The following is a 27,598-nucleotide window of genomic DNA, read 5'->3' as shown; positions in this document are numbered from 1 at the left end:
TGGACCCTCAACGTTCACCGAAAACTATCTGCACACACAAACATGTAGTACAAACTGGTTCGTGAATACGAGCCACGTATCGGCGGAAGTGATCGGAAAGGATGAAACGAAACGTTCGAAGACATTAAAGAAAAACTAGGTACCGAATTCGAGAATTGCGAGATTGCGCGGAAAGCCCGTCGTCGGAGCTGCGACCACGAAAGATTACGGTTTTCTCCGCAACCCGAGGGGGGCAAAGAACTCTGCCGCAGATTCCCCCGTCAAACGGTACACGCGCCTCTCTCTCTCTTCGTGGTTTTCCTTTCGCCTATACGCTTCATCCTCCCCCGTTGCTGGTCGGATTCCGGAGTTCGCGCGTCATGCTCGCGCACTCACAATAGTGAAAGTGGCAGCTGCATTTTGCTCCAAGCACCGCTGGCAAACGCGCCTCTTGATGCCTGCAAAATGCGGCTGCAAGCAGCAGCAGGGGTTAACAGCCTCTGGTTGCTTATTCTCTTTCGGGGCATTTTTTTTTCTTGTCTTGCTTTTTCGTGCGCGCTATACGCAAAAGAAGGAGCGCTTTCTTGACTCGAGTCGAGAGAGAACCATCCGCGCGACAAGTGTGGAAATCCGGCGCCTGCTCGCGTGTACAGCTGGAGAAAGCTGCCTCTTTGCCCCGCGTCTTCGTCGCCGGCGCCCCCTTCCTTCCAGCGTCCGTGACGTCGCGCGCGGGCCTTTCTGGCACCATGCTTCGCCCCCTCCCCCCTCTGACGACGAAAAAGATACGGCCGTTGCGGCGAGCAGGAAGTTAGGAGCGCGATTAAAGCAAATTTCGTCTGGCGATGAAAAAATAAAACGGCAGAGCGGGGTATGAAGAGAGAGAGAGAGGAGCTCGCCGCCATATACTGCCGCGAAGAGGCGCCATCGACGAAGACAGATCACCGAAAAAGAAGAACGAAACATTGCGTGAAGCGCTGTTATGTGGCCCAGGGTCTCAAGTTGGACTCTCGCGGATTGTTCGTTCCTTGTAATCTTGCGGTGGCGTTCTTCGTATATGATAGAGCGCCACATCTCGTTCGAAATCCGTGAATTTCGCGCAGATTTTGCGCGAGAGAGGCGACGCTCTTTGTGAAGATAGTTCGGGAGATTTTGTACGAGGAAAGACACTGCAGCGTTCGTGTTGTTTATTTCGTTCGTGGGGCGTGCGTCGTTGCCGTTGTGAGAAATCAGTAAGGAGCCCCGAGAAAGCCTGTCTTGACGTTTTAGAAAAAAAAAAAAAGATGTGTACAGCCGAATAATACGCGGTTCATGATTGATTGTAATGTGACCGTCTCTGGCCGAGGTAGAGAAGTCATGAGTGCAGTATTACGATTATCAGTTTCTGACACAGTTCAGCAATTTAGAAAAACACGTTATCACAACGTATCCCGGATAGATGAAGCCAGGGCTCCATCATGGAGCAGTGAACTACATTTGCGATGGACCTACACGACTAGTGCAATATAATTTCACTGCGATGGGTGGATGGATCCTGGTCACTTTGGACAAGTCATGCTGATGTGCCCTCATGGGTAACATTCGCTCAAGAGGTGATTGGCCAATGAGCACCGCGGGATATTTGGTACTTGGGAGAAGAGTTAGCTGATTAAAATGCATGTAAATTTTACATGGTTAATATGCTTAGGAACACGGTCTAGGTTATAAAAGCAGTGGTGGTGGTGATTATGATGATATTGATGATGTCAGTAATGATTGTCGGGATCGGAGTGGCATGGTATGTTGTTCACCTCTACGTGTTTGTGTCCGACGAAGTGTGACGTAAAATGTGGGCTCTGCGAGTTGCCATACGCTGGAGTGATCGCGTTTCAATAACATGAAACGAAAGAAGGAAACAAACTAGAAGGATTCGCATTTCTTTCTTACTCTCGCGCTTCAGACTTGGATAGCAGTTGCCTCTGTAGAGAAATGAATGCTGCTTGCCTTATACATGGATAGATATTGTCAAAATTGCCTAAAAATATGAGTACTGTCAAAGTACGGAAGCATTCAATATCGTCAATATGCCTGTTGTCATATTGCGTCTGCGCTACAAAAAAAAAAAAGAAAAAAAAAGAAAAAAAAATCTGCAGCGCGACCGATATTCTCAGTATCCTTGCGATGGTAATTCTATTCACCGCCGAAATAACCATTATTAAGGTTGATCTTATCGCGCCCGCAAGCATATCGGACGAAGCTACGTGGCTTTGATTATGTTCGTTGATGAAATAAAATTCTGATGCTAGCTTTAAGATAAACTCTCCTTCCCACCCCCTCTCCCTGCCCTCGAAGTAATTTCTCTGGGAGATTACATTACAAACGTTGCGTTGTCGCTAGCATGTTTGTACAGCTAATTGCAAATTAATTGATTAATTCCAGTTAACTTGTGAAGTAACGAGATACGGAATGGTTGAGCACTTCATATACTCCGTCTCTATCCTTTAAGCTCAGCTGTTCTGCGCGTCGGAAGCCACATCTAAATCGCTGTCTGTCCCTGGAAAGATTGCACGTTTAATGCGACAACAAGAACGCGAAATGATAGCGCAGTACCACTTTAAGCGGAGTGGCTGTGCTCTCTCTCTCTTTCTCTCTCGAGATACTGCGAGGGTTGTGACGCAACAGCGCTGACACAACGAGGGCAGTGACGAGAGAGAGAGAAGAGATAGTGGTGGAAAGAGAGGCGCCCGAGACAGGAGCGGATGAAATGTGGCAGGGACGAGCGATTCCGAGTGCGGAAAACAGATGTTCCGCACCGCGGCATCGGCAACTGCGTGTGGGGGCACGCCAGAAAAGAACGGCACCGACGACGACGACGACGAGGCGCTGGGCGGAAGGGGCGCTGCTCGTACTACGACTCCGGGGCGCCATCGTCGGGAGAGAGAGACACACACACACACACGAACCAAGTAGAAATTGTCACTTCCAGCTCAGATTACGCCGCGCAGGGTTCAGCGAACTTTGCCAGCGCCGCGGCGTTCCGTGGAGGGGGGGTTCGCGGCGCACTCGCGATAGTAGTATGTGACAACGGTGCGATGGAGTGGCCACGCGCCATTGGCGCCGCGCAGATTAGGCGCCGCTGGCTCGTGAGAGAAGGGTGGACGCCAGTCGCCGTGGTCAGAACGCGCGGGACCGGACTCGTACAATTTCTTCGAGACGAGCAATGTCTCTTCCTACAAAGCACAAACTACGCAGATCTTAGGACGGACATCCGCTTCTTCCCATTTAAGAAGAAACTCGCTGTCACACCTTCCGCTGAAGACGTTGAGACTACTTTCATCATTCGAAGAAAAAATATTAATCAAGAGGACAACTAGTTTTGTATTATGAATTCTTACAATTTTATTTAGTGTTATTTAGTATTATTTCACACCGATAAAGCCGACAACCACCCCGTCTCCTTGGCTCTGGTTATGCTGATGGCGGATATTTTTTATTGATCTAGTATTCTCTTGCTCCCTAAAAAAATGTACCTTTGAAACATTTCCAATTAATTTTATTTTGATTCGGAAGCTTGCGATACCGACAGCCGGCCCATAAAGCTTTATGTTCGTTTAGGTAATTTTTCTTTGCATAACACCAATCCCAGGGTGCTACTTCGAACTGCCAAATTCCGCCATACTCAAAATCTGTGGAGGCAGTGTTTTGAGCCAATCGTAGAGGCCGCAGCAGCCGTGTGGGCGAACCAGAACTGAGAAAATGGCGGATTCGACAAATATGGCGAGATAGGTGCATGCTGTCCCAATCCGCGCCCCAGCGACGGCTCTCTCGGGGTGACAGAAGCTGATCTCGATGAACATGCTTTGCTGACTGCATGCACCGGAAGCAAGTGCGAAACCGAAACCACGTCATAGACGCCATGCTTTGTGGAGACCACCTATTTTAAATATTCCCAGGATACCACACCCACACACGCCCTGACACATATAGTTTCCTGCGAAAAAAAAATTCATATAGAAGGAAATCTGGCGGTATAGTGCTCTAGGGCAGCTGTAAGCATGGCGGTTAAGTCGGTGCGGCATAGTGGTGGACAGTAGAGTGATTTGGCTAAACTGCGTCCTTTTGGCTTCGGACGACCTCGCGGCTTGGCAAATTGGTCGTTTTTAACAACACATTCGCGCTATAAATACAACGATTCGAAATGATAGCTCATGCGCTCGGAGACCTACATTGCCTTCGCGCGTAATAAATATTCGATTGCTTGGAAATGTAGAAAAATCTAAACCGCAACGAGTAACGCCACAAGAACACCTGAATTGCTCCAAGCGCGAATGTTAAACGAATTCACGTATACCGTCGTTCCTGTATGGCAGCTGAACGTTTGCGGCTTTATCGTTCCCTAAAATAATTCCAGAAGCGAACTCTTCCCTCACAAAACGCGACTCGGGAAAAGGGAGCCTCATTGGTCGCCTCAGTCGCAGCGGATCCTTAGACCCTTCGTATTGTCTACGCTGCGGTCATATTATTTTCGTATATGATTTTGTCGATTTCTGATTCGGCTTCTGCGGTCTGTAAATAGATTTCAAAACGTTGACATGCAAGAACGTCGACAAAGTACGTACGCTATCCCCTCACTGATTTCACCTTCTTCGCGTAGTTAAGTAATTAGCGCGCTCCAATATTGACTACTGTCCCTGATTTAGGAAAAAATGCGGATGACGAAGAGAAACAGCAAAGATAAAACAAATTCTCGCTTTTCTTAAATTTTATATTGTCTTTCATTTATCTTCCTCCAATTCCTTTTTCATCGTCCTCCCGGTACGCTACTGGTGTTCCACTTCTTCTTAATATAAATCATCTCTAATATAGTAATCTAAGCCGTGATCTCTTACTTCTGCACTACGCAATTCTTCGGCAATCCTCGAGAGTAGGTATGAGCCGTTTCCACAAAAGAGGCTAGTAATAGTTTATTCACTAAGGAGCGAAGAAAAACAGCTGCTACGGTGACCAAAGGAATGGAAAGGGAATGTCGCATTGATAATGACAGCGACAGCAGTGGAGTGCATTAAAATGTACTGCACGTAACAATAGTTCCGAGGTCCAAGTGCTCGGAGTCAAACTTGTTATAAAGGCGAACGATGGTGCAGTGTTCGCATGCAGTGAGCCACTTTTTGAGTCGATAGGCATACAAAAAATGAGTCGATAGGCATACAAAAAATTATATTCGTGGTCCTTCGTTTCTTCTCAAGCTTCATTGTTATACTCCTAAGTATCAACGCCATATGTTGGTACTGGTGGAATGCAGTGATGGCATAATTTTGTTATTTAGGGGATAACGGTAAGCTGCCATTCCTGACTTTAGAGTGTTTTATGATCTGCCAACCCCATTTGCACTCGCGTGGAAATTGGTTCTGGCTATTTACCCTAGATAAATGTACTTCTGCGTAGCTTCAAAAAGCTGCGGACAGATCACGAGTGCTTGTTAACTTGCCGGGCTATTGAATATCACCTTAGTCGTTTGCATATCAATGCTCAATCCTTTACTCTGAGACTTGGTTGCTTCAAGTACGCAATAACTTATCACAAGTCATGTCCAGCGTTGTTGAGCAGGACAATGCCATCTGTAACCTGCAGGTTATTGAGATATTTCCCACTGATCGTTCCTTACTTCTAAAGTTGCCCGTTCGGTCTCTCGAATACTTCTTTCACCCCACTCCCATTTCCCCTACTACCCCTTCCTCCACACGTGACAGTAGTCAAGCAACCAAAATAAATAAGGGCATTGCAACTTGTCACAAGCTTGCAGTAAATATCATTGGAGATGTTGTTAATCCTTGCCTGATAGGTATTGACGTGGTAGAGTGTATGGCAAACAGTGGTGACAGGTACGTACAGCATGCTACTATGTAAAAAAAGTGGAATGGAGGGGCCCAATTTTCATTAGTCACAGTCACATAGAGCAGCATACAATGATATCAAAGGCTAAGGTAAATTACTTGTTTTAATTGAAACGAATGATAAAATAAAGGGAAATGAAAGTGGGTCAAGAAACTACTTAACGCATGATGGGATCCCAATCCACGTCTTCGCATTACGTGTGCGATGCTCTTACCGATTGAGCTATCGCGGCACCGTTTTCCCGTTCACTATCTTGGGTATTATATGTGTATTAGATCTAACCCTGGGAGTGTTAGCCAGTGACACAACTCACGGCCATGCCCGCGGACGTATATAATCTTTTCAACTGCAGGCAATGACGTAGATTCGAATCCTACCTGCGCTAAGTTGTTTCTTTCGTCCGCTTTCACTTCCCTTTAATTTATCATTTCAGCATTTAAATTAAAGCAAGTCATTAACCTTATACTTTCCTTGGTTTCATTGTATGTTGGCCTTGATGCTACGATAGCGACACACAAACAACTTGCCTGAAACAAGATTCGTCGGCCACACCGACAATGAAATCTCAGACCTAACATTTTTTTTTTCACTTTGCCTTCTAGCACTGATTCACCAGGCAATTTCATTGCAAACGAAAAGCAGAGAGAGAGAGAGAGAGAGAGAGAAAAGACTTATTCGAAGAGAAGACAGACGAAAGCCAAAGTGAGCGGAGCAGGAAGGGGTTACGCATAAAGCGGCCGAGCCCGACGCCCCTCTTTGGTTCAGAGGTTCGTGTGGTGTGACGCAGCTCGGCCTCGCATGACGATGATTGATTGATTCTGGCCGGCTGCCGTTCATTAACGACTCCGAGGGCACTGAGGGCGCGCGACGGTTTCGTTAGGGGGCGAGAGAGGGCGCAGTCGCGTGATTTTGTTCCTGTCTTTTCTTTTTTTTTTGTGTGTGTGTGTTTTGTAATGTTTCTTGGGCAGTTCGTGTTCTTACCATTTGAGTTTTGTTTGCGCGCTTCTAGTTTTCTCTCATTTCATCATTACATTCGTTTTTAATTACCACTGCTCATATAAGCTGACTAGTTTCTTTTTTTTAGTTCGAGAACGTGACTTTCATGCAATCTCGTCGCTTTGCGGAACATGCCACGCCACGCGTATAGTTGGTTTTCCTGGCAAACGTTCCAGCAACACGAAAGCGTTTCCTTTCTTTTCTAAGAAAGGTTGTTCTTTTATCTGTTCTATTTTGTTCACCAAGAAGGGGGGCAGCGAAGACGAAAGGACTTCTACCACTTTTGAGAAGAATTACCGAACTACGTTTTTTTTTCCTTCTTTTTTCTTTGACCTTTTTCGGGGCGTGGTTCGACAGATGTAATGAAACGACTGGTTAGTGTCGGGGAGGAACAATGGACGAACGTTTTAGAACTTTTAGCTTAACGAGGGCACGGCACGGCGCCCCTTCGATTAACGTAACACACTTCTCTTTATCCGGGTTTCTTGTCGCGCTCCCCAAAGCTTGTGCGTTACTGGGACCGATACTCTCTTTAGTCGATGGCGACTTTCGTATGCTCTGTGCTTCTGCGTTTCAGCGTGAATTTACTTTATCTATCGTTTATTGTTCTTGTTTCGTAGCTTCGTTTTTTAAATTTATTCTTTTCTTGCCCGAACCCCTGGGTGGGGCTGACGGCAGAAGAAGAATTAGGATTGATTGTTTTTAATGAAATGAAATGAATGGTTAAATAGATGGATGAGCGGGACGACAAGGCGGTCGCCGAGAGGGGCTGCCACCGCTCTGCTGCTTTTTCCGGTCCTGGCTTTTCTTCCTGTGTGCGTTTTCTTTTTCTATTCATTGTCGTTTTCTGTTCCTATTCTTCGAGGATCTATCCCAGAGTTCTTTCTGCGCTCGCAGATCAATTCTTCGTTACGTCGTGTTCCTGGGACCAAACTGTGTCCATTGTCGATGCCCTCTCAGGTGTTCCATATCCTCCTTCACAATCTCGCCGCTTGTTTTACCCAATTGAGGCACGCTGTATTGTTCACGTTGCGCTGTACTGGACTCTTAGTAGAATGTACACTGTCTTGTTTCACTGACGTCGCTGATGCTTCAGGCCCTTTAAAGGACACTTAAACGGGCCCGATATTTGACGTGCTCCGTGGTTCCTTTAAGCTATATTTAAAGGGCAGCCTTCTTAAAGGGATCTTAGGACAGGCTTCGTCAGAGCACCCACTCCTTTGTGTCTGCAGCTTGCTCTCTCTTCCCGTCATGGCTGCTCCCTTGCGTGATACAGGGACGGTTGTAAGACACCATTTGCAACAGTCTAGTGGCACGTGGTGACTTGGCCATCCATTGTGTTTTATATTAAAGTGTAAAATGTAAGAAGATGTTGGCGCCTAGTGGAGATGTCACCGGCTACTGCTGTGCTCCGACGTATGATAAAAAGAGGACAAACCTGAGAAGAACAAACTCACAGCGATACCAAAAGTTCCCGCGAATAGTCCAAAAGTCGTGACACACAAGCCGCAAGTTCACAATTCGGGTTCACAAGCTAGAACACAAGCTCGATGCAATCCAGGATAAAAAAAGAAGAAGAAAAGAAACTAGAAACCACCACAGTATAAGACCATACAATGAACATACAAGAGCACATCCCTAGAATAATTCGTGCGTCCGCTTGCTGGAATCTTATTGATGTCGATGAGTCGCGCACGCTTTCTGATTTGTATCCTAGAAGACAAATCTGCGCTCTTGCAGCCATTCCTCAGGCACTGAAATCATTTACAGTGATACTGTACAAGCAGGCTCCTACAGGGAACACCGCCACGTTTACCAGACCGACTTCTTTCGCAATGCATCCAGCGTCGTCTTCATTCGCTTCAGTATTGCCCTGTTGTGGCCTACAAAATACACGCGTGAAACTCGGGATGAAGAATTGGCCCAGTGACAACTTCACGATGACGAAGATGGCCACCGTCGTCACTGAAAGGGCGGATACATGAAAACCGCAAAGCCAGTGTCGAGCTTTTAATAGCGATACTTACTTTTAAAGAGGCACGAATTATTCTTCAAAGCATTTCAGAGTTCATTTTTCTTTAATTTCGCTGCAACTGGTTGAATACTAAAAGGGTAAATGAACGCGAAAGTCTAATTTTCTGAACTTTGCGCCGATACGCCAGCGCCGTCACGTCGGTGTGTCGCCAAGGACTTCAAAGTGACTTCGCGCATTTAGGCTGTTTTGGCTGAGTAGAAGTTCCTGAAATTTGTAAACTTCAATTCATGAATCTTCTAGAATACTGTGCAATCTGCCTTTACCGATGAACGACCACTCAAGCCCTTTGACATCACGATCAGCTGCTGCGGGAACTCCAAGGCGACGTCGCTGCTCGCCTTTCGCTTATGCGTCTTTTCTCTGTTACCGAACTTCCCACGGAAGGAACGGTTTTTGATGCGAAAGCGTCAAATGGGCAATTCAGCGAAATAGTCGGCGTCTGTCATCTGTAGGAACGAAACGGCGCTTAATTTCCCATTGGCCGCGACGCCACGTAACGAGCGCGCCTCGGCGGAGAAGAGTGGGCGAAAGGGAACACTTGCTTACCGATAGTGCGCCAGGTGTTGCGTGAGTGGAGAGGGCATCCCCGCGACGCCACGTCACCCTCGCTCTCGGGAGCCTGTGTTGTCCGCGCGTTCCTTGTCCGCGCAAGCTCTCGACTGCGTTCCAACTGCACCTCGGTATGGCCAAATTAAAACGCGCCAAGCCTCTCAACGCGCTCGTTTGCGCGCGATGAGTTCATAACTCGAAGGACCGCTCACCGGCGTTCAATTGGAAATTATTGCTTTCGCATTCACAACTCATAAGAAGTGCTTTGGTGTCCTCGGTCTTTTTAAACTTTCTCTCTCGCGGAAGAACCTCCAAGCTTGCTTATCCTCCCTCCCCATTTTCTGAAAGCAAAAACGTGTATTATATTGGGCTTTTCAAATTGACTGACACGCCATTGCGCACCCGCGGATGTAAAGGCAAGGAAGAAGAAACAGTTTTGTATGGCGTAGTAAAATATACTTGGTGGGATTCTTCGTTGCCAGGCTTAAGACACTGGCGTTGCTGTTTCCCGCATGTCTCTGATACTCCAGTATGCCTCCATTGTACAAAAATAAAAAAGACGAAGGAGAAAAGAATGACCAAAAGGGTACCCGTCGCGACTGCTCTGACTGGCAAGACCGCTACCGGCACATGCAAAGCCGTATCGTTACAGCGAGTGCGTTATGGAGACCTACTTCGCACCAGCAGGGCGAAATAGGCCTTCATACAATACTAGTCGAAAGCACCGACGCCCCACCTGTAGGTGCAGGTCTTCGATCTTTCTTTGGATCTCTAATCAGCATAACGTTGCTTTGCACTTCGTACCTAGTGGCTACGAAGGCGCAAGAATACGAAGATGCTTCCAACGTACTGCGAGGCACTCCTTATTTCGATGGCCTGTGTACACGAAATGCGCGCCCGTACAATCCCTCGCCTTGCTCACCTCGAGAGGTTTCGGTTAAATAGATGCGTCCAAGGAGGGGGGCGCTCGTTATCTCGAATATCTTCCTTTCCGCCGTCATATGCGCGTAATAAACGTCATTCGGCCGTTCTCTTTGGTTCTTCTTTACTTCGCCCTTTGCTCATCTCTACGCCAGCCAGGATATCATTTTTTTTCTCTCCCATTCCTCGAGTGAAGAACGCGACCCTTCTTGGCAAGCATGCCGGCGTGCGCGCATTCCTCATTAAGACTGTATCGCGGCGAAGACGCTTAAAGGAAGGGGGGGGGGGGGGTGATGCTGCTTGGCGCGGGGTCCATGAGTCTGACCTCTCATCGTTCCTGCCATTGGCACGGAAGCCACCGCCGAGGTCACGTGGGCGGGCGCCGCCTCGAAGAACAAGATGGAAGAGAGAAAAGCGGACAAACCTACACGAACGACGACGGCGCGGGTTGCCAAGATGTTCTCGGCCAGCAAAGAGACACGCCTACTGTACACTCATGCCTCCCCCCCCCCCCCCCCCCCTCTCGTTCTCTCACGTGCAGTTCGCCTCTGCTTTGGCGCTATCTATCGCAATACGACGACGAGTATAGATGTCCGAGCTCCAACACCAGCCCATTCCCGCCTCCGTTGGCCTTTTCGTACAGCTCCCCGCAAATCGAGAGGGGGAAATGCTGTAGCTGTTAAACACCTTGTAATGCGGCAGGCGTTCCTGTATACCTCTCCAACCCTGGTTCTTTCTGCGCGCTTTTATTCTTTCATTTTATCGTTCGCACTCTTTGTCTTTAGTAAACGACTCGTTTTCTCTCGGGGCCTCGCGCGCCTGAACAGTGCGGGCGAAACGCTCGCTCTTTCCGTTCGTCCCGACGGTCACGACGAGCGATATCTCAGCTTGCGTTTCGTGCTCCGGGGAAAACGAGTCGTTAATTTCCTCCATTCGACCCATTGTTGTGCGCTGGCCGTGGATAGGAAACTGCCGCCGCCATCTCCTCTTCGGCCGTGCCCGACGCCTGCTCCTCCTCCTCCTTCTACACCCCCCCCCCCACCCCCCACCCCTTCCCCCCAACCTCTTTCTATTTCTTATAGTATATAGTGATCGGCGATATATAGTCGCTGGCCTTTCTTTTCGATACACCGCGTCTCGCGAGCGCCGCATTCTTGGCCGTTTATGCGTTATAATCGTTCCTCTGGATCTCCCAATAAGATGAGGGTGGGGGGTTCCCTTCTCTTATAGTTTTTTGCAGTTGATCCGTTGGTTGTTCTATAGGTAGTTGTTGCTGTGCTGGCCTGTCTTTGCACGCCGCCGCCGCTAGTGCATGCAGAATCTTGCGTGTTTGCGTGGCTGGCCGGTGAGAGAAGGGCGGAGAAGGGGGAGGAACGAATCTTTGACCAGAAACAAACACGTTCAGCGTCAGCGACGCATGCACCGGTCGAAGGTCGCATCCACTTATAACGAGCGGGTTTATGCGCAAAAGTTGTTTGATATATAAGGTCAGTCGATATACCCAAACTCGCCTGTAACAACCTTTTGCGATGGGTCCGTAATATACGGATTTGTTATCTCGACTGTGGGGAATAGCAGCAAGGAAAGAATCCATCTACCGAAGAAACAAAACTACACGCAGTGGTCATTAATTCTCGCCTCTGCCTTAAACTGTTTCTCAGCGCCACAAATAATAGCGTTCTCGGTGCATGAGAATGCGTAGACCTGTTTCAGTTCATTTCCCTTTATTACTTTATTCCACTGACAGCGGACACATCGAACGTCCGGTTCGCGACGAGGTACTTTACATGAACATTAGCCATCAAATTTTCCCTGTTCGATATAGAGAATAATTCGCTTTATCGGGGTTCGTTACATTCGGGTTCGACTGTATATGTAGAGTACAGGCACTCGCTTTCGATAAATGCCTTAGCTGCAGCGAGAACACAAAATAATGAAGGTATACGGGATACGTACTGAAAATTTTACAGTGATATGGGAGAATACTTTAATTGAGAAGAACTCGACGCCAAGTCCACGCAATGATGCTCAAAATCTGTGCATTTCCCTGTATACAAAATGTCTGCTCACGTGTTTGATAAATACCATCACAGGAGTTGAAACGCCAGCCCTCAACGAACTGAATGCTAGACATTTCCGAGGATTTGTTTGTGTTAAAATTTAGGATAATCGAGGGGCCAGTGACGAAGTGATGCCCGTTTGCCTTTTTATGCACAACGAAGGTTTGCCATCGTTTTCCTACCAGTGATCTGCTTCTTCCGGACACCTCTAAAAAGACGAGAAATTGACGTGACTCATTCCACTTAGTAAACTTGGGCCACTTAATTTGCGGTTTGTTTGTTTGTTTGTTCTCGGTAAATGCATGGACCACGTCGAACTGTAAAATACAGCGATGCTGACAACTGGAATACTTAGTGTCTTTCTGGTATTTGCTCACCGCTACATACACCTCTACGTCTCACGAAAGAGGCGCGAAGCTTGGTATAGCTTGCTGGCGTGGCGCCTAAGTATGTGGACACAAGATATGCACGGACACTTCGCGGAAGCAGACGCGATTATCCTTTGTATAATTAGCCCGGACGACGCTCGCTGGCTGCTTCTCTCACCTATATTGTTGGATCATCTTTCGCCTTCTGTTGCGTACACCGTGGGCTGCGCTGTAGATGCACAAGGGCGCTGCAGACGGGTTAGCTGCTACATATCGCAGGTGAAAGAGCACGAAGCCACGAGTCAGAGCATGATGAAGACGAACGACAAAGCGCGCTTGCACTCACTGTGAAAAAGCTAAACATCAAAATATGGCGCATCTACGCAGCATAAGCATACTTAATTGAGCCATATTATCAACTACGAACGCACCGTTCTTCTGTAACATTTATTATTTGTTGGAGCGTCGTTGAGTGCTGGAAGCCCGAAGCACAACGTAATAATTTCGAAAAAAAGGGACTTCAATAGGCTCCTTTTAGTTGTCACCGAGAGGGTGCATATACCGCAATTGTTTTTTATAGTGTTACCTCGAACTGTGTTTGCGAAACTTAATTTGATACGGGTTTCAACTTTGCTCTCAAAATTGCTTCTAACCTTGTCTCTATAACTTAACCTCCAAACTGATTTCTTCCTTCGCTTCAGTTACCACACTCAACCTCTTGCTTTACAGAGATGAGTGGCCGTTTTAAACAGCTAGACGGTCGTCAACGCAGGCTGCAAGAAACGTAACGCCGCTATGATAGACTTCGCTGCTCCTTGCTTATTAATTAAGGACATTCGTAAGAATTGAAAAAAAAAACAATAACTTATGATTGCACTCTTTTGAGAATAGTGTTGAGAAATCACACCTCATTTAAATAAGTTTAAACTTTTTCCAAACTCCAATATAAGAAGTTGTATCATGACTCATGTGAACCTTTCATGTGCACCTACCATGACGTATGTGAACCTTTCAAAGCGGAAATCCTTGAATCACTCACTTCATCTCTCGTAACGACCGCACTGTTTGTGGCAGTAACCTCCACACTTATTTTTAGTTTTCAGAAGTATGTTATTACGCACAATAAATGCACGTAATAATAGTCTTAGGCGCACTACGTGCACAAACAAAGTAGGTACGTGTGCGATTCTCATCGATTTTGTAGTAGTTATTGACTACGGGCTGATTCGTCGCCGACAGCTGATGTCGCCGAGTATACCGTCTATCGCTTGCATATTTCTTTTTTTTATTTGCCTGAGTTGCACGCGGCGCGTAATGCTGGAATGAAATTGAATCAAAGCATGGAGGCCTAATAAACCAATTTGTAATTGAGGGCTATGGCTTATGAGACCTACAAGCAAACAGAAACAAAGAGGGTCACACGATAGTCTTCATGCCTTCAAGTCCACCATGATTCCACCGGTCGTCCATAGCCCGCTTCTCCCAACTACCTGAATTGATGGTAGGCTTCACTTCTCATTTGGAAACCCGGATTAATTTTATTAAATAAGGGGTAGCGCTACTTTCGGAAAGGAGGTTCGGCACATATGACAGCTACTCACGCATGAAGATGTCGCCACTACAGCATTGCTTTTACACATAGATGTGAATGTGAAACAGCACAGTGTAAAGCCCTTCACCATAGCCATGATGTTGTCCAACGTGCAGTGAGGTCTTGGGAACCCAGTAAATTAATTGTAATTTCAGGTTAGCGCGCAATCAAAGCCGCTGTTTCCGGGCTATAAGCAGCCGAAGTTGAACACCGAGCCGGAAGCCGAAAGGATTAAGTCAGTCAGCCCTCGGGTCTTGTGCGAAGTTCTGCAGTCCGGCGGGTGGCGTTTTTGCGTGAAGCCGTCGTACAGGAGGCCGAGCGTGAGCCTCATTAAAAGAACGTTCGTGCGTGAGGGCCGCCCCTTGTCCGGGCTTCCATCGTCCTGTCTTCCCTCTTCCTTCATTTGCGCTGCTCTGCGGCCAGCGCTGTTTGCGTTTGCGCGGGGGCCCCCCCTTGAGTTGTTTATAGGGGACACCCGCTTCGCAGTAATTAGATATCACTGTCTTTGGAGCCTCCTGATCCGCGTTGTCCGCGATGGATGCTTCCTTTTCGTGCACGCCCGCGACGCCTAATGCTCCATCACACGCGTCTCCTCGCATCCTTTTCGTCTTCTTCTTCTTCTTTCTACCTGCCTCTTCTCGTGCAATATTTTCTTTACCTGCATCCGTTTTCTCGCAGCTTGTGCTTCGCTTATTTTTGTCGTCGCACACGTGCCCGTGCGTGTGTGTGTGTGAAGGAAACGGTTCTCTTCGTTCATCCCGTCGGCTGGCGTAATTGTTTTCTTTGCCCTGCTCTCTCTCTCTCTTATTATTATATTAATATTAATTTTTGTTATTAATTTTTTTTGCTCTTCGCGTAGATGATGCTGGACGCCACATTTGTGAGGTTGTACCTGTCGTTGGCGGCAACACCGATCCGGCTGGATTAGCGTTCGCGTCGAGCGAGAAGCCGGTCTCACTCGGCGGCTGGCCACGACAGGGGCCACGGAGGAGTTACCTTAATCGTCTCGCCAAACGAGGTGGGTCCACTTTATCTCTCGCGGGATATTGTACTACTTGGAGTGAAGGGTGCGTCCACCAGCTTTTTTTTTATTCTTTTGTCTTCTACAATACTCCGAGAAAGAGGTCGCTTAATTCTTGTTCTCGGGTATGTAATTAATTAATTAATTAATTAATTAATCTGACAACATTTATTTCGTTAGTTCCGTGCCATTGTTCGTCGCGACACGCATTTTCAAAACGTATTTTGCACAATACTGCCAAACGTTACATGTCCTGTTTTTCTGACAACTCTTGCGAAACTAGCAGCTGGCTAAATAACCAATATAGTAGTTAGCTCACGGATTCCACGGCTCGCCGGCCTCACGAGCTCCCTGCCAGCGAACTACGCAAGCACACTGGCGGAGCGCTCACAAGAGTGGTCTTTGCAGCCTGACCACGCGTTGTGATAATGAAACATTTGACCCCTGCAGTAGAAAAGTGCTTAGTACTGTATTAGAAATAGCATTAATTATGTGAAGCGCATTGTTTCCTCCAGTTATCTTCTGTTTCCGTTTCTAATGCGTCAGGTGATATTTTTCTTTATAACTTTATAACGTCACAGTGGGTTATTAGGGACGCTGTAGTGAAGGGCTCCGGATTAACGTTCATCTGAATTTAGCCCTAACCTAAGAAAACGATAACATTGGGTTTCCTTAACGTGCACATAAATCTAGGAACACGAGTGTTTTTGCCTTTTGCTTCCATAAAAGAGTGAGTGCCACCAAACATTTTGGAACGAAGAAGCTGCGAGAAAAGTAAGTGATTCTTTGTTTTCTTATTGTGCGTTTCACTTACTGCTTGTTTGTACCACTGTATGCAATTATACTTGAATACAGCTCTTCGCGGAGTCCGCTCCCCGTAAGCTTTAAGTGCGATTCTATGCTTGCTGAACTGTGTATTTGTCATATTTGAACTGCGGAGAAAAATTAATGTGAACTGTTTTGTACGTGAATGTAATTGTATGTGAATATTTCTGGTTTTATTTTATTTTACATCTACGTGTTTTATTTTTATTACAGTGCACCTGTCATCTTGTTTCATCATTAATGATAACAAATAATGGTTCAGATCTTCCCTGCTGACATTTCCTACACACACATTATATAAAAAATGAGGACATCCTTTTTTTCTGCACTGCCTCCACCTCTTGTTTTCAATACTCAACCATTTCTGCCTTCTTTATATTGTTCCGTTTGTAACGAAACGCCCTATCATATAGAAGATAACGTTATGCTGCAGTTAAAATTGAGTATAACTTCCTGACTTGCACGAACCAAATTAAAACATTAGATGATGGCACACCAATCTGAAGAGTTCTTTCTTTCTTTCTTTGGAGTTCTTTCTTTCTTTCTTTCTTTCTTTCTTTCTTTCTTTCTTTCTTTCTTTCTTTCTTTCTTTCTTTCTTTCTTTCTTTCTTTCTTTCTTTCTTTCTTTCTTTCTTTCTTTTTTTCTTTTTGTTACGAGCACAGCTTCTGATATTGATCAATGTGTCGACTCAGGATACGCAGTTCTGGTCGTGGCATCCGCGTCGTACTCTGTCCTAAATTGCTGCTTGTAGCCAACGTTAATTTCGTTTCCGGTGTTCGAACTTTTGCACGAAATTTGCTTGTTTCCCAGAAGCGACTAATTGACGCAAACCACGACGCACGACAGTGCTCCTCAATTTTTTTTTCTCTTTTCCTTTTTCTTCACTGGCATTGATTGGATCACGCGCTCGAGGGAGGAGTCCTATAGTCGACGCTTAACTCCTACTCTTGCAGCCTTCACGAAAAAGGATCTGACAGGCTGTCAGCTCTTAGAGGTCGCTTTGCTGCCCCTAATGAGCGCATTGAAACGAGTCTCAATTGGTCTCACTTTGTACGATTCCCGTCTCGAGAGCGTCATTCTCGGATAATTAGAGGGACCGTATATAGTTGGAACGTGGACGGAATTACTCCAGGGCGTGCTTCTGTTATAGTATATCGTCAGGGAATCCGCAGTTATAGGCCATTGTAGTACGCTGTTATTGCTGGGACAGCTCCGTTCCTAGCCAGGCTTTCGTTTCTTGTTTTTTCCTCTGCATAGAGCAATAGAAATAGTCACGGTGGCTTTAATAGTCGCGAATGATAGCCTAGTCTCAATAAAAGAAAGGCTCGGAGGCAGCGAAAGCATATTTACGGGTTCCGATCCATCTACGTGTTGTCTTCTCTGGCCTTTTCCCATGGCGTTCATGCGATGCGGGCCCAATTTTACGCGCGTTAGGAAAAACGGCTACGTTTACCTATATCAGGGGGAGCCCGTGGTAGGTTTACGTTAAAGCGGTGAATCTAGCCTCCGGTGCAGTGGTCGCAAATTGATCGATTACGCAGTATCAAATAATACGTGGATCAGAAGAAGGTGTCTTGGCGTAGCTGAGTGCAGCAATTGGCACTAAGACCGGAGCTACAAAAAAAGAAAAAAAAAGAAAGAAAAAAAAGAAAAAAGAAAGGGCGGGGGGGGGGGGAGGAAGGGAGATCAATCGGACAAACGTCCGGTCGGCTACAGTCGTGAAAATCGCAACACTAGGTGGTCTGCTTGAGGAAAACAAGGAAATAGAAGATGTTTTCGACTATATACCGCGTCCTCACTTACACTACAGGATAGGTTAGGCGCGATAGTGTAGATACTGTCCAGAATAACATAACTTCGTGCATGCGCTAATTTTATAGCCTTCCAATCAAGGGAATCAAATCAGAAAGTAATTAGTACAAGTATACCGTAAAGCTGCTTTGATTTACAGAACATATTGTTTTTTGTTGTATCAAGGGCGTTGTAGCACCTCCTTTCGTTCGAATTCGTATGCCACTACAACATCGCGACACACGCCTGCATAACATCTGCGAAACACATCCATAATGAAAGCATGGAAGGACCTACAAATGTTAATCTATGTATGTGATTCAAATTCTAGTCAGCGACCATATGCGCTGAGGATCATGCGCTATGATTGTTACGAATGTGCAGATGACGGCGACTTTGATAAACTCGAGCCGCTCCGCGTCCCATTTGTCCACCGATTTGCGTGTGGGTTGCAGACCATGCAGCTGCCTTCCCACTACAGCAGCCAAACTATTTTAAATGCAAAGCATTTCTTGGCGAACATTTGCCACTTTGACAGTATCTATCTATCTATCTATCTATCTATCTATCTATCTATCTATCTATCTATCTATCTATCTATCTATCTATCTATCTATCTATCTATCTATCTATCTATCTATCTATCTATCTATCTATCTATCTATCTATCTATCTATCTATCTATCTATCTATCTATCTATCTATCTATCTATCTATCTATCTATCTATCTATCTATCTATCTATCTATCTATCTATCTATCTATCTATCTATCTATCTATCTATCTATCTATCTATCTATCTAGATGCCTACGTCTTGGTGCTCTTATGGTCGTTTGGTTAACTTGGTATTTACCAAAATTGGCATAGTATGACAACAGTATATGACGAACATAACTGATAGGTCATGGCATGAATATCATGACATGTGTGTAATGCAGGTCATGAAACAGCTGCCTATGTCTTTTTGCTCTCATGGTCGTTTCGTTAACTGGATAGGTACCAAAATTGGCATAGTATGGCAACAATGTATGACGAACATAAATGATAGGTCATGTCATGACACGCGTGCCATGTAAGTCATGAAACAGCCGCCTAAAATGACAATGACGCAGCGAAAACACATTAACACTCAAAAACCACTGAAATGGGTTCGGACGTGGGTACTAAGGAAAGAAAACACTAAAGTATGATGGTAGTCATAGTCATGAGCATGACTCAGCAAAAATAACAATGACTCAGCAAAAAAGATTACCAACCAAAAACCACTGAAATGGGTTCGGACGTGGCTACTAAGGGAAGGAAACACTAAAGAATGATGGTAGAAGTCATAGTCATGAGCATGACAGGCTTTCGCCTTAAGGTCTCTTAGGTGTAGCTAAAGGGACTCCTGAGTACTCATGACATGAATGACATGACATGCGTGTCATGTAGGTCATGAAACAGTCGCCTACGTCTTGGCGCTCTCATGGTCGTTTCGTTACCTTGATAGGCTCCCCGCAGACTGCTTCGCATAACATCGATTCCCACAGGGCGTGGGATCTGCCGGCTTTTCTTTTTTAAAGGCGTAAGCATTTCTATGCCTACCCAACAAGGAAACCTGTCTGCCCGTCCGTCACCTTTTAATAAAATGCTGTTTTATGCACTGAAGCACATAGGTAACTGGAACACCAATGCATATCTTCGGACACTTTGATAATTAATATATCGAAAGTTCGAAACTGATAGTATATCGATAACTAATATATCACAAAAGTGTACAATTATTGCATTCTACCGGTGCTAACATATGGGGCAGAATCTTGGAGGTTAACAAAGAAGCTCGAGAACAAATCAAGGGCCACACAAAGGGATGGAACGAGAGATGTTAGGCCTAACGTTAAGAGGCAAGAAGAGAGCGGTGTGGATCGGAGAGCAAACGGGGATAGCCGATATTCTAGTTGACATTAAGAGGAAAATATGGAGCTTGGCAGGTCATGTAATGCGTATGATGGATAACCGGTGGACCTTTAGAGTTACAGAATGAATACCAAGAGAAGGGAAGAGCAGTCGAAGACGGCAGAAAACTAGGAGGGATGATGAAGTTAGTAAACTTGCAGGCGCAAGTTGGAATCAGTTAGCACAAGACATAAATATAGGCTGATGATGATATCGAAACTGGTGCAGTCCAGAGAATTCGTTCCAAGTTGATACGCCTTGCGAACTCACCGGCTATTAACTCGTTATGCGCCACAAAACAATTAAATGAAAAGTTAGGGTAATTATTTATTTGGCATGTTAATTTCCCGTAGAAGTAATGACAGCCTTATCGAGCAATTTATATCAAGGATTAGAATTGTGCTATCTGACACAGTATATTAAAAAAATGTTCGACGTTCTAAAAAAACAAAAAAACACCCTGTAAGTTCGATATCACAAACTGACGACCGCCTATATTTAGGAGGGACTGCAGCGTGCGAGCTAGGACTTCGGTACCCGTACCAGGGAGTGGTCGGCACTCACAGAGTGGTCCGAACACTAGAACGGCTCATAAGAACAGGCACCAGCCATTCGCGATTGCCGAGCATGACATTACAAGGGGACGGCCGTTCAATGACATACAGTTGTTGCCCATAAGAAGCTTTGTGAATTGGTCAGCACGACCTTATTTCGGTCCGGACCTATCGACCGTTATCTGTTGTCCTCACGCCAGTTGGTAAAAATATGCTGCGTACTGCCAACACAGGCACATAAAATGAATTCCCGCGAGACAGTCGCCATTTTACGCCACAGCCCTTCGCAGTTTCGCAAATGCACCACGTGGAAGCAACACCGTGATTTCCAGAACGCTGAGGGTGCGTCCTCCACCTTTGAAAGGACAACGTAGAAACTTAACACAGGGAGGCTTAAAATAACTCTTTTTTTTTTCGTAGACGACGTCGTTGCAGCTGCTGCAAAACTGCTAATCGAAATCATCGCGAGTGTCTCTAGCAGTGCACACCATGCCGTCTTTTTTCGGACCGCGCGGAATGGCATACGTAACGAATCCGCAACAAGTATTACTGACCCAGCGAACTGTGCTAGATGAAGGTGTTTTTGGCGTTCGGTCGTAAAGAACGCCTCCCAGATCGTAATCTCGATGTGCTACTTTCGGCCTAAATAAAAAAAGGCCCGCAAATGGAGAGTACGTGTGTCCAAACGGGCGAGGTTAGGCCATCGCGGAGATCGCTCCAGTCATTTGTTTTATCTCGCATTGCAACTCGCACATGAACGCCGCCGTGCAGTCGGGGTCCCTAAGCTAGCTCACGTTTTCGTGAGCGCGCGTCTTACTATACAGGTCCTTAATGATCTTTTGCTGGGAAATTGCAGGAAAGTGTGCAAGCTGCTGTGGCCCACGATAGATCTCGCCGGAGTGATCCTGTGACTATTGCGTTCAGATGCCGAGCACGAGGTCGAGGGTTGAACTCTAGGCGGCGGCGGCTGCTTTTCGGTCGGGCCAGAATGTTCACCAAGATTTGGGCGCGCGTTAAAGCAATCCAGTCTTCAAAATTACTGAGGAACCCTTTTCTAGACCTATCATGCAACCACGTTGTTCTGGTGCATTAAAATCAATTAATTAATCAGTCAGTCAATCAATCAATCAATCAATTCGTTTCACTATGGAACGCCTTATAATATACTTGTTGGAGCAGGAGATGCAAGACACGTCTGGTAAGCGAGCGCTTCGTTGAGATGTCGTCGTCTTGCCGAATATCTCACACACAGGACAACAACCATATAATGAACCAGCCTATATATAGCCACCCTTTCTACCTCTACGGAGGCGCCGGTGATTGGCTAGGTTCTCTACGAAATTGCACAATGAAGAAACAAACGCTACTTGAATATCCTCACTTAAATATGCGCACGTAATGAATTTATTAAAGCGAAGCTTTCTACAGTGCCTTCTTCACCGGAATTTGGTGGGTGTGCTCATTTGATTCCTCACCAAGTAATGCCGTCCAACCCCGAAGGCCGCGCAATATTAAACTGGGTCAATCTTGGAGTCTGTGTAACCCACACTTGCGTGAGTCGCGGAGGAGGAAGGGGAGAGAGGGGGGGGGGAGCAGACACGTAATTTCTATGCTACAACACGCTGCGCAGTAGGTCATATAATTTTAACGCATTAGCGTTTAGGGCACCGTGTCGCAGAAATTCCGGCGTCGGCAACCGGCGTGTGATCGCGGGTGGCGGAGAAAATCATCCAACCACATCAACCGCACAGGCCCGCCACGTGGTGCAAGGTTTTGGTGAACAAAAATTGAATTTCTCACAGTGAAACGCGTCAGAAAAATGGTAAAGTACGACTTTACCATTCGGCGTCGGATTCGCCGTCGGATTGTTTACTAATCGGCGTCGGATTGTAATTTGAATGTACGAGAATATCTAATTCTGCTACGAGGAAACTCAAACATTTCTACCAGACCTGCGCGCGTCGGGGCAATAGCAAACAGTTAATAAAATGATAAAAAGAGGTGCTAGGGCCTTCACATTTAATAAAAGACCACTTATATTGCCCCTGGAAAAATGGCTTTCCAGCAATTTATTTCCGTTTAAAAGTGAAGCCGGCTTTAAGGGGATCGTTGTAAGCTTGGTCTTTGTAAGCTGGCTTTCCCACGTTCAGTGTTGCAGTGAATGAAGCCTACTTGCCGTATGCGAACGATGAGATGCGAACGGGTCCCGATAACGCTATCGCGTTCTACTCTTAAAGGCGAAGCTTAAGCATCCACCAAGTTTTTCTTTTATTGCGCTCAATTGACTGCTTCACAAAACCTTCGCTTCACATAGGTTCCAATATGTGCGTTGTATCTGCATAATTTTTTAGCGAAACTTTTTTTTTGCCTGTCTCTTCCGGGTGTCGCGTAGGTAGCCAAGTAAACAGGACCTATCCCGGAGATGATGCAACCAAGCTGAGCTGAATTTGTAAGCTGCCAGTCCGTAATAAAAGGTGGTGACTTGGTGAGACACTCTTGGCGCCAGTGCACTTGTGTCGTCGCAAGGGTTTGATGTGGTTCGTAACGGGAGCCAATCCTGAAGGCAGTGCAATGTAGATAAACCTGATAATGCTACCGCACTAGAGTCGATCACAAGTATCACGTGGGCCTAGCTTATTCGCCTTTTTCTCCAGGTTTGGCGTCGATGTCCCGCCGAATATAGACGTAGCGAGTTTTCCACACAGCTCTGGCTTGGAGAGGGGAAGCACAAAGAACATTTACAGTACGAAGGACGTTTACGAAGAACATCCGCAGGATAGGCTCAGAGAAAGGGGGGGGGGGGGGGGGAGTGATTGTAAGCAAGAGGTGTAAACGAGTACGTCATTTGGAATAAAAAAACGAAGTTACCCTCATCACATGTCTCTTTGCATAGCTTATAATAGAATAGATTCGAGAAAGCTTAGGTTAACGTGGATTTCAACAAGTGCGTTGAATCTGCGGTACTTTTTTTTTTTTACTTGCTTGAACCAAAGCGTGAAGAAGGAACAAGTTAACACGACCGGTTTCTTTCTTAGCTCACAACTACGCTGCTCGCGTAGTAAGCTAAACTAATTGGCCACTATATTGTGATAGTCGAACGTCGAACAATGTCGAACACGGAATAACACAGCACGTAGTAGCCCTTAGAAATCACGGCATGCTGATTCTTGTTTGTGCTGTTAACGCTTATAAGCACTGCTAAAGTTCATTGTACGCGGAGAATCTAGCAACGCATCTCGAAGACATCTCGTAGGTCCGTTCCAGGATCCACCGTCTCGCCAGTGTGTCTATTGCGTATACGTATCCAGCACTCCTGTCTTCGCCACCAGGGGCCGGTTCCTTCTTCCTCGAGCATGCATGCCACTCTTCATGGCCCGTTGCTCGAGCTTCCCATTTCGGGCGTCCTTCCCGTTTTCTTTTTTTTCATTTCCCTCATTTCTTCCCTCCCAGCCGGTGACGGCGTGCACCACCGCACCAAGGATGCCCTCCTCGCGTCGCCCTTGGTGCACCTGTTGCCCCCGGCAAGCTTAAGACGGCGTCCGCGAGATCCACGTCGCGGGTCGCCTTCTGTGAGCGCCGAGGGCCCGCAAGAGCAGGGTGCTCGTAACAATGGGCGCGCGGCCTTATAGAGCAGTAATGGAAAATAATAGCCGCAGCTCCCAAATACGGGCCGCCTCGGGCCCCCCATCCTCCCGGCCGTGCAAGAACTGCAAAGGAGGGGGAACTCAGCGTCGGGGATGTCTGCGGGAGGGAAGACGGAGACTTTCCCTATACAACGTCTCGGGCTATGAAACCAGAAAAAGAAAAGAGTAAGAAAAAGGAAGCTAGAAGAAATAGAAGAGGAGGAGGACGACGACGGAAGAGAGCGGAAAAGCACGGTTTCTTTACGGCGCACTCCTGACGCGGAGGAGCATTATTCGGAGCCCAGTTTTTTTATGCGTCGTCTATAAGACCCCGCGTGCGGTGCGACCGTGGGCAGGAGCGGTGTGTTACGTCGGAGCCCTTCATGAGGTCAAAGAGAGACGGGGGTTGAAGATGTTAAGGCTCTTCGAAGGGAGTTGCGTGTGTGGAAGTGCCCGGCGAAGCGACCTTCCGCCCGGCAGCGCGAAAGTGGAGATTTTTATTCCCTAACCTTGAACGGCTGCAAGGACACCGCGGTGTGCCGGCGGGTGCAGTGGGTGTCTGGGCTTCGGGGGTGCAGCCCCGCGTATGTGGGCCAGCAGGTTCAACCTCTTCCCCTTTTCGTCCTTCTCCACCAGTCTTTCACTCGTCACTCAAGCATCTCTGCGGTGGTCGTTTTTTTTTTCCTCCCCGTCCGACGCCCAGCGTGAACGTCCGCGTTGCTGTATATATATGGTGCGCCGTTTTATTGCGGATATCTTCGGGAGTATACTTTCACAGGACGTCGTCCTTGTCTCTTCATAATAGGCCTGATGTCGAGTTGGTAGCGTGTGCATTACGAATACTTCTTCGTTTTTTTTTTCTTCTTTCTGCCTGTTACTTCCGATGACAACATAGAACGAAGCAAGAAAAGTCTAATTTTGTCGAATTGCCGCACTTTTTCTACATTTCTTCAAGAGGAAGCTTTGTCAGAACTCTTATTGTGCAGACAAATTTAGTGGAAGAAGTGTAATAATGGGGGATAGTTAGTACAACTCACGGTGAACGAATTAAACTTCGCAGCACAGGAGAGAGGAATGATCCCGCGGTCTCCTTCTCGGTTGTGCAATTTCGTTCACTCGGCCTGAAATTTGCTGTCACTTCGGGCGAATCTGACTCGGCGTTATCTCACAAATGCTTAGTTTTAAATGACCGATGACATTTGTCAATATCGAGATTTTGTTGGCGATCAAAGGCGGTATTGTGTAAGAAAAAAAAGTATTGCTCTGTTGCAAGCAACGATATTCTCCACAGACTCAATTAACTTGTAGAGGCCTTGACAACCGATGGCATATGCGCTGCCGTGGTGTCAATCTCACTTAAAAGCGATAGAATTTAGCCACTCTAGCATGGTTCTAAGCAGACCTATGAATGTCCCCTAAACTGTGGACGATAGGCTTTCGCGGGACGTTCCTTACTCGTGCTATACAAACAAAGTGGAGCTGCATTCACGCTGTGCGTGCCCACATTCACGCAGATTCAGTTTTCGCAAGCTATAGCGGCCATACAGCTTTCGGGATTTGTGTTTTTCCACCTCCCTAAGCGAGTCATTCTTCATCTTCACCGCCATCCGCGTTGACTGAGTGGAAACGTTCGACACGTGAAGCACTGAGTAAAGCAGTCAACGCGAAGACATCGCTCACTCAAACACCGCCAGGCGCTGGCGCTACGCGGGCGGGAGGGCTCGGAAACACTTGCCGATTCCCGAAGGGCGTCAAAAGATGACGACGCAACAATGTTGACGCGCAGCCGGAGGTGTCTTTCCGTTGACGAAGAGAAAGTCGCGCAGATGTACTACTCTCTCTCTCTCTCTCTCTCTGTTCCTCTGCCTGTAGCTTCTAAGAAGCCTGCCAGAAGCGACTGATAGCATAAACAGAAACGCAGATCAAGGCGGGAAGGAGAGGCGCTCCTTTGTTTTGTTTGCGGAGTGCACGCATTGTCCTCGTATGCACTGTCAGTCGGCGCACGCAATGCCTAGGCAATGGCCGTGGTGGCGGCTCCTTTTGTTTTAGGCGTTCGAGGTGCGCGCGTGAGTGTGTGTGCGTGCGCACGCGCTGTTCGCGCGTCTGTTGCCGCAGATGTTGCCTGCTGCGCGGAAAACACCTTTGTCTCTCGTCAAGTGCCTCTCGCGGAGCAATTGTTTCCGTAACGAGAGCGAGCAAAAAACAAGAAAAAAAGGAACGAACGGGAGGTGAGATGGCGCCGCTTGACGTCTTCAACTTTCGTGTGCTGCTGCCGCCTCGGCTGTGCGTATAGCCGCTGAAGCGATGCAGTAAGCGCACGCGGACAGGACAAGTGCGTGCTGTCGTCGTCATCGAAAGTTCGCGCCTCATTCGGCACTATTAAAGAGTAGCAGGTTTTGCAAACCTGCCGAGCACGCTCTACGCTGGTCGAGGTCAACGAACGCCCCAAATGATAATTATAGTAGGAGCATTGCGTTGTTCCCACAGAGACGCCGTGGGGAAGTCGAAATGTTCTAAACTTTTGATCGGCGTCTCTCTTGGCGTCTCTGGACAACATGTACCTTCGCGGCCAGACGGGTTGCCGTCAAACTTTGGATATCGGCATTGAAGAAATGATTGTGTAACCACCAAAGAGAGAGAGAGAGAGAGAGAGAAGGCATTAGGGAAAGGCAGGGAGGTTAACCAGGCTAAGCCCGGTAGGCTACTCTACACTGGGGAAGAGGGAAAGGGGATTGAAAGATGAGAAGGAAGAGGGAAGTTCACACCTTGCACATTTACACAGTCGAGCGTTCATTGCTGAGTTTCATCACAGGCGGTCATACAGGCCGGTGCACCTCAAAAAACGCAGCAGCGCCTTTGTAGCCCAGCACATAGCAGACGCACGAGGCCATGGACCCTAAGATCTCCGTAAAAGGCCTGTCGTCTAAGTGCCCCAAAGCCGTCCGAGGGCACTCCTCTCGTCTTCGTATCTGGGGCAGTCCCATAAGAGATTCGTGGTGGTTTCCTCAACACCACATTTGCTGCAATTGGAACTGTCCGCCATTCCACCGAAGTTTGTTGTGCGTGAATAACATGACTATGAACCATCTGTAACGTAGAAAAAGTGATTGTGGGAAAGGGGAAATTTTCATGACGAGTTAGTAACATTACGGAATAACGACTAAAAAAGAAAAAAAAATCACCGTAAGGCTAATGAAATTAGTACGGCGCGCGTCATTGAGCAGTGCCAAAAGAAGAAGAAAACACTGTAGTTTACTCCACACGAAAAAGTACCCGAAGTGAAAAACAAAATTCAATCGATGAGAGACCTACTGTCCGCATCAGCGAGTTCCGTAAAAATAAAATAAAATAAAATAAATAAAATAAAATAAAATAAAATAAAATAAAAAGGAATATGAATGACGTAGACGGGTCATGTGTGCTTGCTGTTGCTTCGTGTCCTGAGATTGCTCCAGCGGCGATGCACAAGTTTATTA

The 27,598-nt window shown here is 46.8% G+C and overlaps 1 protein-coding gene across 3 annotated transcripts in view; it reads left to right on the top strand.

Annotated features, from left to right (window-relative positions):
• The window catches only part of LOC119446553 (uncharacterized), a 531,274-nt gene that overhangs the window by 39,026 nt on the left and 464,650 nt on the right, over window positions 1-27,598 (top strand). For all 3 annotated transcript variants that reach the window (XM_049664212.1, XM_049664209.1, XM_049664210.1), the window contains exon 2: window positions 15,230-15,388. The gene's annotated coding sequence lies outside the window, so the exon portion shown is untranslated. The remainder of the gene's footprint in view (window positions 1-15,229; window positions 15,389-27,598) is intronic.

Source organism: Dermacentor silvarum, chromosome 3 (assembly GCF_013339745.2).
Source record: "Dermacentor silvarum isolate Dsil-2018 chromosome 3, BIME_Dsil_1.4, whole genome shotgun sequence".
Taxonomy (NCBI): Eukaryota; Metazoa; Arthropoda; class Arachnida; order Ixodida; family Ixodidae; genus Dermacentor; species Dermacentor silvarum.
Note: the sequence above shows the minus strand (reverse complement) of the source record. Positions and strands in the feature narration are given on the sequence as shown.